A 10,834-nucleotide genomic window follows, 5' to 3' on the forward strand; every position below is an offset into this window, starting at 1 on the left:
ACAGAGAAAAAAATGTGACAATGAGTGTGTATATGTCCATGAATGACTGAAAAATTGTGCTGAGCACTGGAATTTGACACAACATTGTAAAATGATTATAAATCAATAAAAAATGTTAAAAAAATTAAAAAGTGGATATTAAAAAAAACAAAAAAAATGGAAACAAAAATGCACAAACTCAATGGAATACAGGGGGTTGCTGAAAGCAGGGGTGGAAAAGCTGAAAGTCCAAGATAAAGGTTTTGGACTCAGGCATTCCTGGATGTTCTGGTCACCAGCTGAAGTCCTGCTGGTATCTGAGTAGCTCAGCTAGACGCAAGCCATCACTTCTGCCTAATTACCAAACTAACAACTTGTTTCTTTGCTTACCAAGCAGTTTTACAACACATCCTTGTTCACTACTCCCTTATTCACTCCATGAGCACTTCCTGAGAGGCAGCAATGGACTGGAGCCTTGGCTTTGAGTCTGGGCTTTACTGTCACCTCATTGTCCAATCTTATGCAGGACACTCTAACTCTCCGAGCCTCCATTTCACCACTCCCAAGGGTAGATTTTAGAATGTGATCTCAGTGAAGGCAGAAAACATGTCTGCTTGTTCATCTTTACATCCCTAGTGCTAAGCACAGAGCCTGACACCTATTTGGTGCTCAGAATAATGTTGAGTAAACAGATTGCAGAGTGTGTTAGGTTAGACTACATAATCGCTAATGTTCTGACATGGCCTATCAATCTTTTCATGTCCTCACTTGAGAATTCCTTCCACCACTTGATCTCTGTGCCCCATTAATTACTAAGCAGTGGGGTTTCTAGAATCTATGCACAGAACACATATCATAGGTAATAAATACTCCAATGCCCTAACTCTGAGAAGGTGAACTTATCTGAATTTCTATAACATCCACAGGAACCTTTCTCTAAACACTCATTATACCATCTTTTCCTATTGTCTTTTTACTTGTCCTTACCCATCAGTAGTTATGAACATATTAAGGGTAAGTTTGTGTGTGTGTGTTGTGTGTGTGTTTGTCTTTTAATTGAAGTATAGTTGATTTACAATGTTGTGTTAGTTTCAAGTGTACAGCAAATTGATTCAGATATACATATATATACATATATATATTTATTTATTTATTCTTTTTCAGATTCTTTTCCATTATATAGCTCCCTGTGCTATACAACAGGTCTTGTTGTTTATCTTATGTTGTTGTTATCTTTGTGTTGTATATTTTATGTACTGTAGTATGTATCTGTTAATCCCAAACTCTGTATTTATCCCTCCCCTGCTCCTTTACCATTTGGTAACCATAAGGTTATTGCCTATGTCTGTGAGTCTATTTCTGCTTTGTAAATAAGTTGATTTGTTCCATTTTTTAAGGTCTATATATAAGTGATATCATATGATAATTGTCTTTCTCATCTGACTTACTTCACTTAGTATGATAATCTCTAGGTTCATCCCTGTTGCTGCAATGGTATTGTTTCATTGCTTTTTATGGCTGAGTAGTACTCCATCATATATATACCTTCTTTATCTGGTCATCTGTCAATGGACATTTAGTTTGCATCCATGTCTTGGTTATCATAAATAGTGCTGCTGTGAACACTGGGGTGCATGTATCTTTTTGAATTAGAGTTTTCTCTGGATATATGCTCAGGAGTAGGATTGCTGGTTCATACGATAACTCTATTTTTAGTTTTTTAAGGAAACTCCATACTGTTCTCCATAGTGGTTGCACCAATTTACTTTCCCACCAACAGTATAGGATGGTTCCCTTTTCTCCAGACTCTCTTAGGTAGGCTCTCTTTTATTTCTGTCTTCTCAGTGCTCAGCACAGTGTCTCTGTAGTAAATGGAATTGATGAATTATTATTCTTTCCTCATCCCTCACTGTGAGACCTTGTAGGCTGTAATAATTCTTTTAAAGTTTTGAGTCAACTTTCACTGCTGTGTGTATCACTGTGTCTCTTTTTGGTTTCTCTGTGCATCTTTCCATCTTTCCTTCTGATCATTATAGTACAATGGTTAAGAACATGGATTCTGGATTTAGATTTCCTGGCTGGGCCTCTTGCCTCTGCATTTCCTAGCTATGTGACACTGGGAAGTTAATAACATATCTATGTCCCAGGTTCCTCTATGAAAAGTGAGATAATAAACTACTTATCTCACACAAGTGTTATGAGAATTACAAGAGAAAACAAAAAAGCATTTGCCACATAGTAAGCACTTAATATATATTAGTTAATATTTTTGCTATTATTGCTATTGATCATATATTAGACACGTATTATAGGTGCTGTGAAAAAGAAAGAAAACTATTCTGTTCTTGTGAAACTTAAATTATGTGAATAATTTCTGATTTACCTATGAGAGCTCTTTAAGTTTTGGCACCACTTACACTTTAGTATAAATCAGATAGTGGACCTTTTCTGGAGAGGAAGTTTTGATTGTGGTACAGAGACACATGAGGCCATAGACCACCTGTCTTGAATGTAAGAAAGAGAAAAAGGAAAGAAAGCTGTGTGATTCAGGAAATAAACCACCAGTTACATAATTTTACTGTGCCTCCCCCTGTCTTCCAGCCATGGTCAGCAAGTTTAATTTATTGGTTTCTGTGAGCAGCCACAAGGAATGTCCCATCAATTTTTTGTTCTCGTGGCTGTGGAGTGACTCAGATTATTAGCCTTGTATGATTACAGCATCTGTATTATGATGTCGAGGACATGTTGCTGCTGCAATTTATTCCCTTTATTTAGTTCACTTTGTCTCACTCAGCATATCACTCAGAGGCTGTTGGAGAAAACACTGGTGATGGACAATTTCTCTTTCTCCCTCCTCTTTTGATATTCCTTCTCCTTGCCCTTCTGTCTTTGTTGCTGTCTTATTTAAAAGAAGATTTGTGGATCTCCTGGTTTCCTCTACATTGGCTGACCCTCGGGTCTGCAGCTCTCAGCATTGCGGCACCTCTCCATGGTGCTGAAAACAAGCACGTGGTTCTAGCTCTGCAGCAGCAGCCAAGGGAGCCTGTAGAATCGGAACATGCAGCGTCAGGCAGCGGCCTGAGAAGGTATCTTGTCTTGTCCTTTCCATTTCAACAAAAAGGGACAAGAGACACAGAAATGAAGAGTGATTTCTATAAGAATGGGTATACATCTCTTGTGAGACCAGAATACAGCTTTTCTTGAGACATATTTAGAGCTTCAGAGACAAGCTAAGAAAATTCTTTAATCTCCTAAATCCTCATTTTCCTCATCTGTAAAATGGGGGAATGTTAAACATTTTTAACAAGTACTGTGACATATAGATTAGATAATGTGATGCTAAGTCCTTAGTACATTATCTGTCTTATGCTTACTTCTCTACCCCTGCCTCCTGCTGCTTCCTGCCCGACAGGTTTTGCTTGAGTAATATGGAGTGATTTATGGTCTCCCTTTCTGCACCATGCTGCTATATGCCTTGTTCATACTATTCTTTCTGCTATGTTACCCTTACAATTTCTTCTCTGTCTTTATAACAACCACACTTTGCTCACAATTCAGATCAGCTGACATCTCCCTCAGAAAGCCTCCTCTGCCCTTCCTTGCCCCTCCTCCAATGGGGACTAGATGTCCTTCCAGGTGCTCTTATGTCATTCTGTGTATATCATTTTACATATCTCCCTATCAAGACACCTAACACATGATTATGAATATTTTGGTGCCTCTAACTTACTAGATTACAAGTTCTTTGAAAGAAGAGGCCATATGTCATCATCTCTAGCACAATACATGTAACCAAGTGGGTGCTCAATGTTTGTTGTTCTGAATTGAACATGATAGGGACTTAAATCACGTAAGTTCTTTTCTCATTTCCAGTCCAGTGCTTTCTTTTCACATTGTGCTCTCTGTAACTTGTTGGAAAGGTTCTGTGTTGGCTACTTCCATGAATACCTTCAATTGCTAATGCCACATACTTGTAGGGATTACTCAGTTTGCTGTAGGTCATCCTTTGAGCGTGCTGGATTCATATCAGGATGATTGTCTTATTGTTTTTGTCATAGATTCTCTCCAAACCAGAGAATTCACATAAGCCATGAATTAGATCCAGAGGGGAGAGTGCACCTGCCTCCATGAATTAGCTAAAAAGTTATCATGGTCTGGCTTCCAAGAATCCTTAGCAAATTCTAAATCATCACAAAATTCCTATTTAATATCCATTGGCAAGAACAGCTGCTCTTATTTTAGGAAAATTAATTGCCTTTGAAATTGTTCTAGAAGCCTAAGTCAATTTTGATAATTCAGAAGGAGTAAACATTCACTTTTAATTTGAGGTCCATGAAAGTCCAGACTCTAATGACTTCCCTCAGACTTTGAAGTCACGTGTCATCTGACTCTCAGTGACCTCACTAGAGATCACACAGTTATTAGGGAAATGACTAGAATCTAAACCATGACACTGAAATTGTTTCTGCTCTGATAATTTATTATGTTGATGATCTTGAGCAAGATACTTCACATTTTTTAGCCTCTGTTCAATCATCTATAAAATGGTAATAATTGCAACAATCCTGTCACCTTTATTAAAGATCCTAAAGAGATGTGCTAAATGGATGCAAGAGTACTTTGAAAAGTGTAAAATTCTATACAGTTCCAAGCATAATAACACAGGTGATACCCAGAAAAGTAGGAACTGGTAGTTAAAAAGAGAAAGGGAAGGAAAAGTGGATGACAGATGCTAAGGAGATATTTGCTTATTCAATGCAGTTATAAGAAAGGGGAAGAATGCCTGGAAATGATAGCTAATGTTTATTAAGCACTTATTACATACTAGGCACTATACTAAGTGATGAACTTTTCACAATTACCCTAGAGGTAGATGCTTTTATTATCCTATTATATGGGTAGGGAATCGAGACATAAGAAGTTTAGCCTAAACATATATGCTAAAAAGGGGTAAAGCTAGGAATAAAACTTAAGCAGTATGACTCCAGAGTCCATATGCATAATCAGCCCAGCTGGAAAATTCTCCATCTTGTGCTACTACTGTGCTTATGTCCTGATTCCTAAAGAGATCCATGCAGAAGCTGGAAAAGATATATTTTTAAATGCATTTATGTTATTTGAAGTTAAAGACACCAGTAGATTTCAAGGGAGTAGATGGCAGTCACTAAATTTGTTCTCAGGACAGTCTCTTCTCCACGCACAATTTGTCAGTTTGAGTCTGGTCAGTCAGTATTTATTCTTTGTGTATGCCAGATGTTATTTAAGGTGTTGAGACCACAGAGGGGATTAAAAGACCCTCTCTTTCTGTGGCATATCAAAGATGGCAGCAACTTTTTGCTCTTCACTTGAACTTTGGCTGACTTTAGTGACATTCTTGACTAACAGGATGTGGCAGGGGACATAGTGGGATTTCGGATTGGGCTTCTCAAAGCACCTACTTTCGGAACCCAGTTGCCATGTTGAACAAAGCCCAAGTCCCATGAATAGATGCTCTGGTTGACAGCCCCCAGTGGTTCCCACCCAGTTGTGTGAATGAGCCATCTTGAGCATCCAATCCAGTGAGTTAATAAGTGATTCCGGCTTCATTCACTGACTGTAACCACATGAGAGACCCCAAGTAAGAACTGCCTGGCTGAGCCCAGTTAGCTGTAGAACTGTACAAGACAACAAAAAGGATGGATTAAGCTTGTATATTTTGAGGTTGTTTGTTACGCAGCACTAAATATCCAGAATACTGTCATAAAGACAGTCACAGTCAGAGAATGGGCAGCAGATGTATAAACATTTGATCTCAACATATGTTGTAAATGCCACTGCAGTGTAAGCAGAAGATGCTACGGAGTTAGCTCAGACCTCAAGGGGTCAGAACATGTCCACTCTCGGACTGGCTCTTCTGCTTTTGTTTATATGGGGTTGGCCAGGATTCTGCCATCTGGGTGGATTCCATCATCTCTGTTTCTTTTCCAATAATGAGACTTTATGATTGCATAGATCCCTCACTACTTCTAAGCCTGAGTTTATCCCTACGTAAAATTAGAGATGATGAGGAGGCAAGGACACTTATAGGCTGTGGAGCTGGGACAGAAAGAAAGACAGGAAAAATTCCTTCCAACTCACTGGAAGGACAATGAGAATTTCTAGCGTGGTGATATGAGCACAAGCTCTGGGGTCAGGAGGCCTGGCTTTGAGTTCTGGATCCATATCTTCCCAGCTGTGTGACTTCACCCCTATGAGTTTCAGCTTCCTCGTTTATAAAATCGTTGTAGCTGTGCCATGGGCACAAAGGGAAGCACCTGACAGCCTTACACACTGCCTTCCTTCCAAGTCTGTGCTTAGTTCCAGCTCTCTTCAGATGTGGCTTTGTTCAATGGAAGAAGCCAGGCTGGGGGAACTGAGAGAGAGGCAGAGTAGCAGTGTAAACATCATGAGACAGGGAGCCATGTGGGTTCACAGCAATGCCAAGCAATATGGAGCATTGGCAGAGCCATCCAAGGGCAGGCTGGAAGGGGTTAACTGAGCCAAGGGGCCAGCTGGCATCTGTGCTGGCACTCAAGGAGTGGAAGAAAAGGAGCCTCAGTGTCAAGACAAGAAAGAGAAACAAAACAAAATACCAGCACTTTAGCCAAATTCCCAAGTTCCCATATGGATGGAGAAGGAAACATTCAGCCAACTCCATGCAACAGCCCCTGGTCAGAAAAGACCTGATGATCAGGCAAGTCTGTGAACCCACCTGGGCAACTTGTCTCTAGTGGATGGCTTGTCAGAGAAGCAGATTGTCCCTGATTCAATGTGGCAAGAAAAAGGTGCATTTCCCCCCTTTATTATCTATGCAGCCACCCATCTAGTCATCCATTCATCCACCCATCCATCAAATTGTGCATTTCTATAACTAACATGTATTAAACAGTCACAATGAGCTAGACACTGTGTATTAGGTAACTGGGACTATAGACAGATCAGTGAGAAAAGGTGAATAAGGCAACATGGTCTTTGCCCCAAGGACAAAATCTGCCAAGACTAGATACTGTGGGCAGCTCGAAGGTGAGCTGGGAGATGAGGTTTATGGGGGTAAAAAACTAAAATTTACTGATCATTCATTGTGAGCCAGACACTGTGATAACAGCGTTACACCATTATCTTATTTAGTCTGCACAATTTTCCTGTAAGTTTGGCAATGTGATCAGCCCTGCTTTATAGCTGAGGAAACTGATGCTCAGATAGGAAGGGACTCCTGCAAGGTTGCACAGTCGCCATGTGTCAGAGTTCTGATCTGATCTGGTTTAGTGCTGAAAAGGAGAACCTACAAAAAGACAGACAAGGACATAAGGAGGGGCTGGGACTCAGTTTGCCATACAGTCTTGTTATTAGTAGGGAGTGGATGAGTGTTTGGAAGTGGTTGGGAGTCAGTGTAAGGAGATGCAGTGGGAAGGGAGGCACATTCTGCTACTGGAACCCAAATGGCAGAGTAGCATCTACATTTGAAGGGTCATTCCAAGCTGAGAAGACACTACCCCAGACTCACCACCACCACCCTCTTCTCGGTTTTGGTAGAAGTCATTTTCTACTCCTCTGCTGAGAACATGCTTATGAAATACAAATCCTTCTCCTCCCTGCTTCCTGGCTTGCCTCTTTTACCCATATGTGCACTGACAGATGGATGGACTACAGAAGCAGCTGAGAATCCGAACAAGAGGGGAGGGTGCTGGGATTTTGGGGGTGGGGGAGGACTCCAGCGCAATTTTATCAAGCAACGTTGTATGTCTGGGTATTTGAAGGAATGGAAATTTTAATTTATTTATTGTTTCACTATTACTAGTTTTTAATCCTCACATGGTGGTTTGGGAGGAAGAAAGCAGGGGGGTGGATCACCTGCGGATTACTCCCTGTGAGTTTCCCAGTGAAGTTGGCTTCTTCTCTGCAAGCTATTTTCCTTGTCTGGAGTCAGTTCACACCTAATATGGAAGGATCGCTTTTAGTCTAAACTTGTTGCTATGGTAGCTTCAGAAGCGGCTGCTGACAGAGCTAGGAGCAGCCGCTCCCTCTTCTCCCAAACTCTTTTGGCATAAGGCTGAACACACATGGTTTCAAGACTATGCAACTGTCAGTGGATTGGATGTCTTTTATTTTGGGAAGCATCTTTCAAGTGGGCAGAGTGGCAGCTTTTGCTGGTCCTTCAGAGCTTCAGCACTGCTAATTCTAAATCATGCAGGGCTTCTGTAGTCTGCTCTCTACCCCACCCCCTTTTTTTTAGAACAAAGGCTGAAAATAGCCTTTATTAGTATTTTAAATAACTTAGCTGGTTGGGTTAAAATGTGATCTTCTGGTTGGTTTTTTTAAAAAATAATTTTAAATATAGGAGTGATATAAATAAGTGGGAAACTCATTTCCACTAGGAGGAATTTTTTCCACTTACGAAAACGAGAGGCACGGGGAAAGGAAATGGTAAGAAACATGGTGACAACTTTTATGTGGGAGTTTGTGGAGTGGTGAGTGGGGCAGGTGGAGTAGTGGTGACTGAGACTTCCTTGGTTCTTGCCCTTAGGGAGTTTATAATTCAATGGGTAAGAGAGATATTGAATAAGTAATTGCTAGTGTGATGAATATTACAAAGCTGGGGGGTGGGTACCATGGGACAGCATAACAGACATCTTAGTCCCATCTGAGCCAGTCAGGGCAGGCTTTTCTGAGGAAGAGAGGCTTAAGATAAAAGTATGTGGATCTAGGGGTCGGCATATGTGAAGATTCTAAGGAGAGATAGTATGTTAGGAGGAATTGAGTCTGAGTCTAGCTGTGGCAGAGAGAGTGAGAGGGAAAGATCATGAGATACAAAGGTGATGATGATGATGATATTGGTGGTGGTGATGGTGATAATGGCAACAATTAAAAAGCATTTACAATGCTCCAGGCATTGTTCTAAGTGATTCACGTATATGAATTTATTTAATCTTCATGACAACCTTTTAAAGCATGTATTACTTTATTTCCATTTTACAAATAAGGAAAGTGAGGAACGGAGAAGTCACATAACTTGCCCAAGATGACAAAGCAAGCATGTAAACAGCCTAGATCTAGAGTCTAAGCCAGATAAGCAGGAACCTGCCACAGTAAAGAGCTTGGAGTTTATCCTCTGGGTAATGTGAAGCCACCGAAAGGTATTATAGGATGGGGATATCTGCGCTATAGAAAAATGTTGCTTTTGCTGCAGGAAGTAGAATGGATTAGAGAAAAGGGGAGCGGAGGCAAGGATACCAGGTAGAAGGTGAATGCAAGTGCCCAGATGAGAGGTGAGGATGACTTGGATTTGGGGGGGTAGGTAATGTCAGTGAAGATGGAGAGAAATGGGTGGATCAGAGAGTTTTGAGGAGCTACAATCTATAGAACCTGAGGGCTGTCTAGTTTGGAAGGCAGTCAAGGATAAATGCCAGGTTTCAGGGTTCATAACCTGTGTGAACAGTCCCTGGAATTGGGTGCGGGTTGGGGCCTCCCCACGGGACAATCAGGGTAAATGGATGCTGGGTAGGCAAAGACAAAAGATACTTACATCAAAAGTCAGAAATGAAATACCCGTCTCCCTCCCCCACCCTTCCCCAACTCCCTTCCTTGGTGGGGTCCCATCCTACTTATGTCAAGTTATGGTCTTTTTCACCTGATAATGATTTAGTCAGAGGATTGTCATCCCTGCTTACCTGCCCCAGCTTGTCTTCCTTCCCAAACCCACAGGCTGTGCTCATTTCACCACTAACGGGATGCCCCTCTCATCTCTGCCAACCCCATTCATGCATTAAGACATGGCCCATCCTACCTCCCCTTGCAGTCCTTATGGATCTCTCCTCTCTGTGCCTCTTTGGTTCTTGCTGTCTCTGGTCCCCACAGTAAGACCACTGACAGATTGTCAGATCTCTTTCTTGGTCTTGCTTCTGTGTCTAAATAGTGAACTCCTTGACGGCCATTCCACCCCCTGCCCCAGGGGTTTCATGAATGTTACATCGTTTGAAACTCTCATCAATTCCACAAGATCTAAAGGCAGGCCTTCTCCTTCTCCTCCTCCTCCTCCTCCTCTTTTACTGTTGAAGGAGTTGGGACTGAGAGAATCTAAGTGACTTGCCCAACATGATGTCGCTGGAGAGTGCCAGGTAGGATTTTGAAATTCCAAATCCCTTGTCTTGCATTTGTTGTCTTTTAAAAAAAATCTCCCAGAAATTGGGTAATGACTCCATGCCCGGTACTAAGCTCAGCAGTTTGATTGCCTTTATGAGAATCCTGTGAGGTAGGCATTGCTATTATCCTCATTCTGCAAATGAAGAAACCAAAGCTCAGAGAAATGGAATAATTTGCCCAAGGTCCGAGGTGGTTAAACTGGGGCTAGAACACAGGTCTTTCCACTGCCAAGGTGCATTCTTTTCATTCCCAGGTTATGCTGTCCCTATTCTTTTTCCCACACCAGGCTGCAGCCGTTCTGTGAAGTGCCCAGAAAGAGACAGGAGTTCAGAGAAGGGGGAAAATGTGGCGTGGCTGGGAGGGAGAGTGTGGAAGAGGGAAGGTGGACATGGTGGCTCTTCATGAGAAGTGGGACCCTTCTGCATTGGAGGAGGTTGCCTGTAGACAGAGACATTTCTCCTCTCTTGAGCTCACATTACAGATGCCCTTACCTGAAGAAGACCTCTCCTTCATCCCTTCCTCTTATCCCTACCCTGGCAGCCTCTGTCTCCTGCCATTTGGCTCAAGGTATTTCTTTTCTTCCTGGAGCTTCCGCTCAGGGCGTGCAGATGGTTGATCCTGATCTCCTGGAGTCATCCTGTTGATGAGGCCAATATAAATGCATGAGGGAGTCCAATTCCAGGTGCTCATTTCTGTG

The sequence above is a fragment of the Vicugna pacos genome, chromosome 13 (genome assembly GCF_048564905.1).
Source record: "Vicugna pacos chromosome 13, VicPac4, whole genome shotgun sequence".
Taxonomy (NCBI): Eukaryota; Metazoa; Chordata; class Mammalia; order Artiodactyla; family Camelidae; genus Vicugna; species Vicugna pacos.